At 48.4% G+C, this 13,474-nt stretch overlaps 1 long non-coding RNA gene and 1 pseudogene across 1 annotated transcript in view; one reads left to right on the top strand and one right to left on the bottom strand.

Moving 5' to 3' along the window:
* LOC145714336 (uncharacterized) overlaps nt 1-13,474 on the top strand; it is a 78,146-nt gene that overhangs the window by 53,904 nt on the left and 10,768 nt on the right. The window contains exon 4 of the long non-coding RNA XR_014136841.1: nt 1,588-1,788. This is a non-coding gene — a long non-coding RNA (uncharacterized LOC145714336). The remainder of the gene's footprint in view (nt 1-1,587; nt 1,789-13,474) is intronic.
* LOC145714335 (ferritin heavy chain pseudogene) lies at nt 9,621-10,540 on the bottom strand (annotated as a pseudogene).

Here is a 13,474-nt window from a genome sequence, read left to right as displayed (position 1 = left end):
ATGCACTAATAATTTGGATGTGGACTATAGGAGACAGAAGGCAATTAAAGATCACATCACGGCCTTTGTCCTAAAAAATTGGAAATTGCCATTAATTTGAGATGAAGAAAATTGTAGGTAGAGAAGTTCTGGGGCAAAGTATGAGGAGTTCTATGCAGCACGTCAAATTTAAGATGCCTGTTAGGCGTTCGAGTAGGTATTTGTGTACCCGGGTCTAAAGTTCAAAAAAGAAGATTAGATTGAGGTACGAATTTGGAATCATCAGCACAGAGAGAACATTTCATATGCATGAAAATGATGCTATTGCCAAAGGAGTGCATGTACACAGTGAAGAGAAAAGCCTTAAGAAGCGAGCCTTGGGACATTCCAATTCTAAGATATCAGGGAGATGATGAAGAGGAATTGATCACTAAAGGAGCAGGTGACCGAGAAGGAGAGGCCAGAGAAGTATAAAGGAAACCAGGAGAGTGAAATATCCTGAAGGTCAACTCAAGAAAGTGTTCAAGGAGGATGAGGGCTGAGAATTAACCCTTGGATTTATCGGTACAGAGGAAGTTAGAGACTATGACAAAGTCCGTTTTGGTGGAGTTATGGACACGTAAGCCTGATAGGCATGGGTTTGGGAAGAGATTGTGAGTATGGAGAGCATTTTCAAGGAATTTAGCCATGAAGTAGAACAGAGAAACCAATCAGTAGCCAGAGGGTAATTAGAGGGATATTTTATTTTATTTTATTTTATTTTATTTTATTTTATTTTATTTTATTTTTTTAGAGGGATATTTTAGAGTAAGATAAAAGATATCATGGTTTTGTTCTGAAGAGAATGATCCAGTGAAGAGAGAGCAAGTGATGATGTAGAAAAGGGAGTGAGGGAGGCGCCTGGGTGGCTCAGTCAGTTAAGCGTCGACTTCGGCTCAGGTCACGATCTCGCGGTCCGTGAGTTCAAGCCCCGCGTCGGGCTCTGTGCCGACAGCACAGAGCCTGGAGCCTGTTTCAGATTCTGTGTCTCCCTTTCTCTCTGACCTTCCCTTGTTCATGCTCTGTCTCTTTCTGTCTCAAAAATAAATAAACATTAAAAAAAAAAAAAGAAAAGAAAAGGGAGTGAGGCCGTCCTAGACCACGATGTCCATTAAAGTCACCAGATTACTGCATCAGCCTGAGTACCTCCAGATGAGACACAGAAGGAAAGTCTTTGAGTGGACAAGAAGAGATGGGCTTTAGGGGTTAACCTTAGATAGGGGCATGGAGAGTTCATCTGGTAGTAGGAGAGACAGTAGAGTAAATGGGCCCACATGCTGGTGGGTGGTAGGTATGGTGGCAGATGGGAGTCTTCAGATGTCCTTATACTTTGTATTTGTTCAGTGAAATGGGAAGCAAGGTTACCAGCCGAGAGTGAGGTTTGGGAGGATGTGTGAGTGGTTAGAGACTGGAGAGGGTAGTAGATTGTTCCAGTAACAACTCCCAGCGCATAAGACCCTTGACATTCCTCTCCTCCGCTGATTCTGGGCTGGCCATGTGATTTTCTGTAGCTAACTGGACATTGGCAAATGTGATACAAGCAGTGGCTTACAAGATGCCTCTTTCTAGGAGCTGCCACCCCCACTTGAGGCTGCTCAGGCTAGCCTGCTGGGGACATGTGACCCATCCACTAGCAAGTGCCAACTGCCGTCTTAGACCAGCCAGCCGCATTCAAGTCACTAGATGACCACAGCCACGTGAGTGACCCCACACAAATGCAGCAGAGGAACCGCGCGACTGATCCCGACCCAACTGGTGACCCACAAAATCGTGAGCAAATAAAATGATTACCGCCTTTAAGACGCTATTTACTGGGATGGCTTGCTGTATAGCCAAGGTTAACAGATACAGAGGAGAATTACGGACAAAGGTCCTGTCCTTTTTCCATAACTGGTAGAGTTGGTAGAATAGGGACATACAGTATGGATGGCTGGTGTTACTAAGGGACCACTTAAGAGTCCTACTCATTGAGTTTAAGGACATTCAGTCAGTCTGCTTGGGCTTTTTTCTAGCCACATTCAGTTACATGGGTGCAGGTGTGGTCTAGGGGAGAATTGAATATAATCAGGGTAGGGATTTTTGCCGAGCAAGTACAACAATGCCAGAGGAACAGGTGGGGTGGACATACCCTACAAGGGAATGAGGATTGTCACTTACCATGGGCTGCAGCCTCAGAAAATACAGGAGATCAAGGAGTTCAGATGAAGTGAAAAAGCCGTTGGACCAATTGATAGGATTTCCCAGAGGGGTTAAAGGATTTTGTTTTGTTTTGTTTTGTTTTGTTTTGTTTTGTTTTGTTTTTGGCATCAGGACACCAGGGAGCATGAACTAGAAAAAGAGGAAGTGGTGGTCAGAGAGTCTGGTACATGAACTAGAGATTACGAGAAGAGAGTAGTTATTGCGGGTGACAAGGTTTATGATATGACTATGGCAATAAGTGGCCGAATAGATAGGACAAGATGGTGGGAGGAGAAACAGCAAGAAAGTAAGAGGCCAGGTTGTGGCGGGATCATCTCTGTGGATATTGAAATCACCAGGAATTAGGCCAGCGCTAATACTGGGGAAGGTTGCCGTTGGCCAGGAGCTAAGATAGTCGAGAAATGTCGGGTGGGGGTCCCTAGGTAACTGTAACAAGAAAGGATCGTGTCGGGCCATTATGTGGTGGCATTCGATTCTAAGCTGGGGCATTTAAGGGCAGAGGGCCAAGAGGAAGAATGGCCTGGAAGTGTGAACAAGGAAGAAGGAGGACACCTGTCTTACTTTCAGGCCCAGTGGTACTGGGGGGGCGGGGGATGGCTATGACTCAGTGGGGCTGCACCAGAAGGAGTGTGCTTAGGGGCATTGCTGATTTCCCACGGAGCAAGAAGGTGAAGAAGACAGCGTTCAGAAAAGAGGTTGCGAATGTAGGAGATTGTGCTAATGATGGCCCCTGAGTTCCAAACGGCTCAGGGGAAGGCTTTCAAGAGTTGGGGGAGGGTGAGAGAAAGGGATGGACAGGGGAAGTGGCCAGCCGCGTGGGGACTAGAGCGTGAAGGTAGAGGCGTGTTTCGGGAAAGGGCTGGGCAGTCCGGTTCTCGCGGCGACAAACAGAAGCGGAGGTGAAGACCACTTGAGGTCAGACCTTGCCAGGGCGAGGCGGACCGTCCTGGTAAGGCGTCAGTTTTGGAGGCTGGGGAGTTTCCAGGGGACCCCTTTTCACATCTGCCCGGAGAGATGTCAAGTCGGGCGACGGTGGTCACGTGTTGTTCGTTGGAGAGGCACGCGGGTGAGTGCCCGCCGTCCAGCCTCCCCGTCGTTGCTGGATTCCGTCTGGACACGCACGCGTTCCCTGGGAACGGCCCGGCAGGAGAAGGTGTGCCGGCATCTGGTAAACCTCGGGGGTGGCTGATAAAACTTCCTTCTTCCTCGTGTCTGACACAAACAGCAAATGGCTTTTTAAGAGTGGCCCGACGGGCCCGAGCGGGGCGTGATATTCTTTCTCTGGGAGCAAGGGTGCGGGGCCCGCCTTTCTTCGATGTTGCACTGAGACGATGTCTGGACTTGGACTCTTCCGAAGCGGCAAATTGGAACCATAGCGAAACTCTGGTATGAATGGCGAACGGACAGCAAGGCCTTATACAGAACTTTTTTTTTTTTTTAATGTTTATTTATTTATTTGAGAGTGAGAGAGACAGAGCATGAGTGGGGGAGGGGCAGAGAGAGAGAGAGAGAGAGAGAGAGAGAGGGAGAGAGAGACACACAGAATCCGAAGCGGGCTCCAGGCCCCTAGCCGTCAGCCCAGAGCCCGACGCAGGGCTCGAACTCATGCACCGTGAGATCGTGACCTGAGCCGAAGTCGGTCGCTCAGCCGACTGAGCCACCCCGGCGCCCCTGTACAGAACGTTTTGATGTCGCTCGCCTCATCAGAGAGAATACTCTCTCTGCCTCTTCAAACGCAAGATCATTAGGTTTCACGTTTTAATATTCATCCCAAGCGTCTGTCTCCGGGCACCCTCATTAGCCCAGGATTTCTCCAAGAAGGGATTTAGCAACCCCCTCCTGAAGCCCAGATCCAAATCTGTGGCTGCCTCAAATGGCCTTTTCGTTAAACCTAAAAACTTCATGCTTGGCCTTCAGCCGTCCCGAATGCTTCGTCTTTTATCAGCTGACCTTGAGTTGTATACTTCTTCCCTTCACACCAGGCGGACTCTCTCTCTGGCCTTCGTCCCCGTCAGTCAGGCCCAGATTCGGAAAACTGGTCTCACGTCGTACACTCTCTTCTTGACATCTGTCAGGCCAGCTCTCCCCCGTCTTGCGAGGTTCCGCGTAAAGCTAACCGTCTCCCAGAGAATGATCCGTATATGGCTTTTTAATCAACAGGGCACTCTTTTCCTTCATTTCTTTGTTCTCCATTTTCCATACACATTCACATACTTGGCAGAACAAGTGGAGGGAAAAAAGCAGACATTGTTTTGGTATTAAAGTTGCTTCGTTCAATGTGGACCTATCATGTTTTCTTCTTTTAAGTTTATTTAGTTCCTTCGAGGGAGAGAGAGCGAGCTGGGGAGGGGCAGAGAGAGGGGGACAGAGAGAGAGAGAGCTGGGGAGGAGCAGAGAGAGGGAGAGAGAGAGAATCCCAAGCAGGCGGAGCCCCATGTGGGGCCTGAACTCAGAACCATGATGTTATGACCTGAGCCCAAATCTAGAGTCGGACGCTTAACCTATGGAGTCACCGAGGCGCCCCTGGACCTATCATGTTTTTATATGTGAAATCTTCTGGGCCAGAGCGTGCCTTTCTGCCAACCGTAACACCATTATGAGTTGGGCTGTAATGATTATGATCGGGTTCTCCGTCTTCCTGACACCTTCAAGGTCCCCACTTCTCTTCCTAGCCTCTTGGGTAAGTGGGGCATTTTCTTTTTCTCGAACCTCCTTTCCCAGAAGGCCACGCTCCCTTTGCTGCCACGAACAGATCAGATAAATGTCTTCTTCCTGGTGTGCTGATGTCATGCTTGGAGCTCTGTTAGTCATATTGGAATGTGAGGTAAACAACACTGGAAGCAAGCTCTGTCCCAGAGAGCAACAGACAAATACATTTTATCAAATCAAACGTCTCAATTGTAAGGCACACCGTTATCTTATGCACCATAAAGAAGGCAAGAAGATGCTATCACATTCGGACACAATTTTTTTTCCCCTCCGTTAGATTTTCCTTAGGTTTTTCAATTATACTTATTAGAAGTTCTCTTGTACATACCTTTAGACTTAGACACATACCTTTTTGTCAGTGGATCACTCATGCGTACACACAAAAAGGCGACTATGGGAGGTGATGAAGGTGTCACCTACCCTTATTGTGGTGCTCATTTCACATTACATCCGCCTATCAAGTCATGTCGTATGCCTTAAACTTATACAGTGCCGTACGTCAATAACACCTCAATAAAGTTGGAATAAAACATAAAATATTTTAGGGGCACCTGGGTGGCTCAGTGGGTTAATTGGCTGACTTCAGCTCAGGTCATGATCTCACGGTTCTCGGGTTTGAGCCCCACGTCCGGCTCTGTAGTGACAGCACAAAGGCTGCGTGGGATTCTCTCTTTCCTTCTCTCTCTCTCTGCCCCTCCCCTGCTCTCTCTCTCTCTCTCTCTCAAAAATAGACATTAAAAAAAACCTTAAAAAATCATTTAAAAAAACCAAATCTGAACTCTTCTAAATTGCTTTTGTACTCTGCATCGTTGATGGCTCTTGCTGTCATCCTCTGTGCCATCAAGAGTGCAGCATTTCGGGGCGCCTGGGTGGCTCAGTCGGTTAAGCGGCCAACTTCGGCTCAGGTCACGATCTCGCGGTCCGTGAGTTCGAGCCCCGCGTCGGGCTCTGTGCTGACAGCTCAGAGCCTGGAGCCTGTTTCAGATTCTGTGTCTCCCTCTCTCTGACCCTCCCCCGTTCATGCTCTGTCTCTCCCTGTCTCAAAAATAAATAAAACGTTAAAAAAAAAAATTAAAAAAAAAAAAGAGTGCAGCATTTCTCAAAAGTCCTCTTTTGGAGGACAAAATGCCCCCAGGATTTTGTTCCTGGCCAACAATGCCACTCTGTCGAATCTTGATGTGCCTGCTGAGGCATTGACAGCTATGGCCAACAGCGATTGTAAGATGCATCCCGATGTCGAAGATGTGAAAAAATGTACCGCTTGGAATCAGTGAAATCATATTTGGAAGGAGCTCCCACGGCAGCCCGAACTATTCTCCTCCATACTTGTTTTACATACAGGGGAGAAACCCTATCTTTTTAAAGCTACTGCTTTTGTGAGCTTTGTTACTCATAACTGAACCCAATCCAAACTTATATAGGATTCTTCTTTTTTAAGTTTATTTATTTATTTTGAGAGAGACAGAGACAGCGCAAGTCGGGGGGGTGGGGCAGAGAGGCAGAGAGAGAGAGGGAGAGAGAGAATCCTAAGCAGGCTCTGTGAGCGCAGAGCGGGGCTCGATGCGGGGCTCGAACCCATGGAGCCATGAGATCGTGACCTGAGCTGAAACCAAGAGTTGGACGCTTAACGGGCTAAGCCACCCGGGCGCCTGCAAACTGACATACGATTCTTAAAAACAGGTTAGCCACTCTTGCTTTGCTTTCTCACCGTAACATACACCACTCTTAGATCCTCCTTGACTAGTCAGTCGAGGCGTCATTTTTTCTTGACCTTCTCGGTGTTCTAACACTTTGCTAACGACCCTCATTTTACCCTTCACCTCAGCCTTGCTGAAGCGGGTTCTCCATCAATATCCCTCTGAATCTGAACTCAGGACTGCAAGCAAATGATGCGTAATAACAGCGTTCATCATTTTAAAGGAGTCAGAAGCAATTAGCGGGTGCTTGGTACTTCTTGTCACACGTTTCCGAGGGGGGAAAAACACCTGCTTTTTCCTTTTTCTGGAAAATGAAATACAAGCTGTCAGTGACAACAGTCTATTAAGAAGTTTTCTTTTGTGATACAGTGAGGACTTTCAACGCGGTTAATTTGAATCCGTGTTTGAGCCTGAGATGAAGTTATCAGTTTTATCATCTTCCCCCCAGTCTGTCCTGGTGGGATCATTGCCTGCGACCCCCGTACCCGTAGCAACAGCGCTCATTTCCGACATCATTCCTTAAAGCAACAGACTGACCACGACAACGGCCAACGGCTGACACGCGTCCAGCTGTGTGTCTCGGGGTGGTATTTTTCAGGCCTGGAAGAGACCAAGTCACGAGTCACTCAGACGTCCTGAAGGTCAGGCGATCGGGGGGGTTGGAAGGCTGTGAGAACGCAGGTAGGGGGTGCACCCACCAGGGTGGTGTTTGAAGGGCGCTCACCCCTTCTGAGGGGCACGTGGCAGAGGAGGGCGGGAAAACGCGACGGCACCGGACGGGAGAAGAGGACCCTCGGAAGCTTCAGTGGCCGTCGCGTGAATTCTCACATCGTTCTGCCACCGCCCCACGTGTTCAAAAGGCTGCTCGTGGACCCCAAAATGGAACCTAAAGGAGGGGATTTCGAAAATTCCTCTTGTCCCGCAGAACAAGAAGGAGGGCAACAATTGAGCTGCCACCGTTTCTAGACTTCCCTGCCCGGGGTGCTTAAAGAAAAGCTGTGAAACGCTACAGCACAAGCAGTGACTTGTAATAGGTCCTGGAGTGTAATCGCAATTCTCTTTGAGTCTGGAGGGCGAGGAAATCCTTCGTTTCCGGGTACAGTAAGAGGATGTAGGTCTAAGCGGACTTCTCCCCATTATCTCGGGGAGTCCCTCTGAATCACAGCAAAGGGAAGGATGGGATAAAGGGGGCGCCCAGCGGCCAAGACAGAACCAGACTGGGGTCAGCTTTACATCCCAGGGAAGAGACCACAACGGGCCATGGTTCGGCACGTACAGTCGGGTACCCTGTGTGTGGCTAGGATTCAGGCTATCTCTGTGCAGCTGAGCTGGATGTGCAGGCCGAACAGGTACGTTTTGCAGCCTCCCCTTTAAAACCTATCGTGCCCAGGGGCGCCTGCGTGGCTCAGTCGGTCAAGTGTCTGACCGCGGCTCAGATCATGATCTCGAGGTTCGTGGGTTCGAGCCCCGCATCGGGCTCTGTGCCGACAGCTCGGAGCCTGGCGCCTGCTTCGGATTCTGTGGCTCCTCCTCTCTCTTTGCCCCTCTCCCCTGCTCACGCTCTGTCTCTCTCCCTCTCCCTCTCTCACAAAATAAATAAACATAAAAAAAAAATATATCCTGTCGTGCCTGTGCAGAAGCCATCAGAGTGAAGCCATCTGGATGGAGAGTATGCCCTGGGGATTTCCAGTCCTGAGGTCTTCCTAGGTGCTCGGTGCCAATTCAGGTAACGCCGTGGCTGGCTGCTGCCTGAACGGAGGGAGTCAGGCGTACAGGTGCCGACTAGCTCCAGCCCTTATAAATTCTGTCACTGGTTCTAAGGACTCCTGGCGTAGGGGAAGGGTTTGGCTGAGGTTTAGAGGCTGTCCCCACCCCGAGACTGCAAGGCATCCCTGTAATTAGGGGAGGGACTAGAGTGATCAGGGCTGTCTTTAAGAGTGTTGGGGATTTCCCTCCCTTCCGGGTCTGGTTATCTGGCTGGATTTCCAGTCTACCCACACAGTCTTGCTTAACCCATTGATATACCTGTGGGGCAAGAGGAAAAAAAAACAAAAACAAAACAATGGAACACGGCATCGGAAAATCGATGTTCGTGTCCACAGTCTGTAATGTATTTGTGTGGCCTCCCTTTTTCTCGCTGGTTAAGACTTGCTCGTGACACCTGCCCTTCTTACTTCCCGAGGGTCCTATAAAAATAAAATACGCCAATGTTAAATAAAAGGACTTGGACTTGCAAAGCGCCATTGTTATTTTAGTTCGTCACCTCCCCCCCCCCCCCACCCCGTCCTTGAGGGCGGTGGCCTAAGGGTCATTTCCCATAATCACTGCAGCCTAGAGTGGATCCACGCGCAATCCCATTCCCTCTACCTCGTTCCCAGAGACAACTACTATGATGAATTCTAGACCATGTTCTTTTATATTTTTATTTTTATTTATTTTTTAAATTTTATTCAATTTTAATTTTTTTTAATATGAAATTTATTGTCAGATGGGTTTCCATACAACACCCAGTGCTCATCCCAAGAGGTGCCCTCCTCAATACCCATCACCCACCCTCCCCTTTTATATTTTTATCATACATATGCACCCACCCGACACCAGGGTCCCAGACCACCCAGACCACCTTACCTCACCCCACTCCACTCCACCCCACCCCACCCCACCCCACCCGACCCCACCCCACTCCACCCGACCCCACCCCACTCCACCCCACCCCACCCCACCCCACCCCACCCGACCCCACCCCACTCCATCCCACCCTACCCCACCCCCCTCCACCCCACCCCCCTCCACCCCACCCCCCTCCACTCCACCCCGCCCCCATCCTCAGAACCATTGATCAGGGGATTGGTTTGTCTTTTCTAGGGTCCCACAGAATGTCTTCTCCCTCCATTTCTGGGGATCCTGAGCTGCATACGGATGGGGCTGGGTGGGTGGAGAGACTCCTGGATACCTGTTTAAAAACTTAAAAGGTGAGAGATTTGCACACGAATCACCCAGAGACCTTTATTTCTTTAGGAACCAAATAACTTTATTGAAACAAAATAACTTTATTTATTTATGGAAAACTGGAAGAAGAAACTGGAACGTTTTGCAAGCGCAATACTGCAAAATGCATGCCCGGCATGGTGACCAGGGGAAGTCACCATGCACCCTGTGGCTATGGGAAGGCAGTCCCAACTCAGTTCTTGTCGCTGTTGCCCAGGGTGAGCTTGTCAAAGAGGTACTCTGCCATGCCGGCTTCCGGGGCCCCCATCTTGCGCAGGCTGGTGATGTAGCCCCCCAGCTCTTTGATGACCTTGACTTGCTTGTGGAGGTAGTTGGTCTCCAGGAAGCTGCACAGATGGGCGTCGTTCTTGTCGGTGGCCAGCTGGTGCAGGTCGAGCAGGCTCTGGTTCACGCTCTTCTCCAGGTAAAAGGCGCACTCCATGGCGTTGAGGCCGTTCTCCCAGTTGTCGCGGTCAGGCTTCATGATGTTGTGGAGGCGGATGCGGCCCCCACGCTGGTTCTGCAGCTGCATCAGCTTCTCGGCATGCTGGCTCTCCTCGTGGGACTGGCGCAGGAAGAACTTGGAGAAATTCTCCAGGGCCACGTCGGCGCGGTCGAAATAGAAGGCCATCGACAGGTACACGTAGGAGGCGTAGAGCTCCAGGTTGATCTGGCTGTTGATGGCGGCCTCGCATTCGGGGTGGTAGTTCTGGCGCACTTGAGAGGACGGCGCGGTGGCCATGGCTGGCGGCGCTGGCACCAAGGCGAAGGCGAAGGCGGCTCAGAAACGAGGGCGGCGAGGCGGAAGGCGGTGGCGGCGGGTCTCCGGCGCTTTTTCAGAGTAGCCGACCAGGCAGGCCCGGCGGCAGTCTCCGAGATGCGGCTGGAATGAGGTCCGTTACTCCGGAGGTGGGGGTTTGAATCCGTTACGCGAATCCGTTACGTGAGGGGGCGTGGTCACGAAGGCGAGGGAGGGGTGGTGGGCGGGGCCCCGCGTTCAAGGTTCCATCCGTGCCCGAGGTCCGGGGCGCCTGCGCGCTGAGTGTCTTGAAGCCGTTAAAAAAAAAAAAAAAAAGTTACGAGAGGGAAGGAGGCAAACCCTAAGTGACTCTGAAATACTGAGAACAAACTGACGGTTGATGGGGCGGGGGGAGACGGGAAAGTGGGTGATGGGCATGGAGGAGGGCATCTGCTGGGATGAGCACCGAGTGTTGTCTGGAAACGAATTTGACAGTAAATCATATATAAAAAAATAAAGCCATAAATCCTAAAAAAATAAAAATAAAAACATAACTCTTGTTAAAATATATATTTAATATATTTTAATATATTGCTGTGGTTTGTGAATATATCTCGTGAAAAAAAAAACCACCGGATTTTTTTTTTTTTACCCGTATTTGTCAAACATTCGTAAAATAACTCTTGAGATACAATTCACATACTATAAACTCGACCTTTTGAAAGTGATTAGCTACCCGGTTTATAGGCTGTTCATGGCGTTAGGCAGCCATCACCACAATCTAATTTCACAGTTTCATCACTCCAAAATGAAAATTCCGTACCCATAAGCTGTTACTCCCCAGACCTGGCTACCACTGATCTGTCTTCTGTCTCTACAGGTTTGCCTATTTGGGATATTTCAAATAAAGGGAATCCTACAGTATGTGGACTTTTGTGTCTGATTTCTGTATTTAGCAGAATGTCTCTAATCTTCCTTTTTTCATTGCTGAATAGTGTTCCATAATATGGATATGTCACATTTTCTTTATCCTTTCATCAGTTGATGGGCATTTGGGGTTTTTTTCCATTTTGTGGTTATTATGGATAGTGTTGCTGTGAATATTTGTGTGCAGGTATTTGCGTAGACATATTTCTATTCTCTTGGGACTATGCCTAGGAGGGAATTGCTAGGTCATATGACAACTCTGTGTTTAATATGTTGAGGAACGGCCACATCTTTTCCAAAGCGGCTGCACCATTTTGCATTCTCACCAATGACGTGTGAAGTTTCCAACAGTGTTATTGTCTGTTACTGCAAAGTAATATCACGTTGTGGCTTTGATTCGCGTTTCTCTAATGACTAAGCATTGTTGAGCATCTTTGTATGTCCTTATTGGCCGTTTGTATATCTTCTTTTTCTCTTGGCTGCTTCTTTTCTTTTTAAAAATTGCAATTCCAGTATGGCTACCATACACTGTTATATTAATTTCAGGTATACAATATAGTGATTCCATAATTCTGTGCAGTACTCAGTGCTCATCATAAGTGTACTCTTAACCCCCTTCCCCTGTTTCACCCACTTCCCCCCACCCCGCACCTCCCCATTGGTAACTATCAGTTCTCTATAGTTACAAGTCTGATTTTTGGGGTTTGTCTATTTTTTTCTTTGTTCGTTTGCTTTGTTTCCTGAATTCCACACACGAGTGAAATGATATGGCATTCGTCTTCCTCTGACTGGCTTAGTGTGCTTAGCGTAATACCCTCTCGATCCATCCATGTTGTTGCGAACGGCAAGATTTCATTCTTTTTTATGGCTGAGTAATATTTCATTGGCTGTTGTAGATAATGCTGCTCTAAACATGGAAACACTGGGGCTCATGTATCCCTTTGAATTCGTATTTTGGCATTCTTTGGGCAAATATCTAGTAGTGCAATTGCTGGATCATAGGGTAGTTCTGTGTTTAAGTTTTTGAGGAATCTCCAGACTATTTTCCAGAGGGGCTACCCCAGTCAGCATTCCCACCAACGATGCCAGAGGGTTCCCCTTTCTCCACATCCTCACCAACACTGGTTGTTTCTTGTGTTGTTGATTCTAGCCTTTCTGACAGGTGTGAGGTGATATCTCATTGTGGTTTTGATTTGCATGTCCCTGATGCTCAGCGATGTTGAGCATCTTTTCCTGTTTTTGTTGGCCGTCTGTCTGTCTTCTTTAGAAAAATGTCTGTCTATGTATCCTGCCTGTTTCTTAATTGGATTATTTGGGGTTTTTTGGTGTTGAGTTATATACCTTTATATATTTTGGATACTAACCCTTTATCAGATATGTCATTTGCAAGTATCTTCTCTCGTTTAGTAGGTTGTTTTTTAGTTTTGCTGATTGTTTCCTTTGCCCTGCTTTTTATTTCGATGTAATCCTGATTGTTTTTGTTCTGGTTTCCCTTGCCTCAAGAGACATATCAGGAAAAATGTTGCTATGCCCAACGTCAGAAAAAATTACTGCCTCTGCTCCCCTCTGGGATTTTTTAAAAAAAAAAATTTTTTTTTAATGTTTATTTATTTTTGAGAGAGAGAGAGAGACAGAGTGTGAGCAGGGGAGGGGCGGAGAGAGTGGGAGACACAGAATCGGAAGCAGGCTCCAGGCTCCGAGCTGTCAGCGCGGAGCCCGACGCGGGGCTCGAACTCACAGACTGTGAGGTCATGACCTGAGCTGAAGTCGGATGCCTAACTGACTAAGCCACCCAGGCGCCCCTCCCCTCTGGGATTTTTATGGTTTCAGGTGTCACATTTCAAACTTCCAGTTCTAGGGGTGCCTGGGTGGTTCAGTTGGTGAAGCATCTGAGTCCGGCTCAGGTCACGATCTTTCGGTTCGTGAGCTCAAGCCCTGCGTCGGGCTCTGTGCTGACAGCTTGGAGCCTGGAGCCTGCTTCAGAATCTGTGTCTCCCTCTCTCTCTGCCTCTCCCCCGCTAACACTCTGTCTCTCTCTCGGAAATGAATAAACATTAAAAAAATTTAAAAAAAGAAAAGAAATGCAAGTGAGTTGTGTTGAGCGGAATGCAACTTATCCGGGGCTCATTTTGCATCACTTGGGTGCATTTATCTCAACATTCCTTATTTCCTGCCTAGCCAAATAGGGCTCTTCTCC

The sequence above is a fragment of the Panthera onca genome, chromosome X (assembly GCF_046562875.1).
Source record: "Panthera onca isolate mPanOnc1 chromosome X, mPanOnc1 haplotype 2, whole genome shotgun sequence".
NCBI classification, from domain to species: domain Eukaryota; kingdom Metazoa; phylum Chordata; class Mammalia; order Carnivora; family Felidae; genus Panthera; species Panthera onca.
The sequence above is the reverse complement of the archived record's forward strand: the minus strand, read 5'-3'. Positions and strand labels throughout refer to the sequence as shown.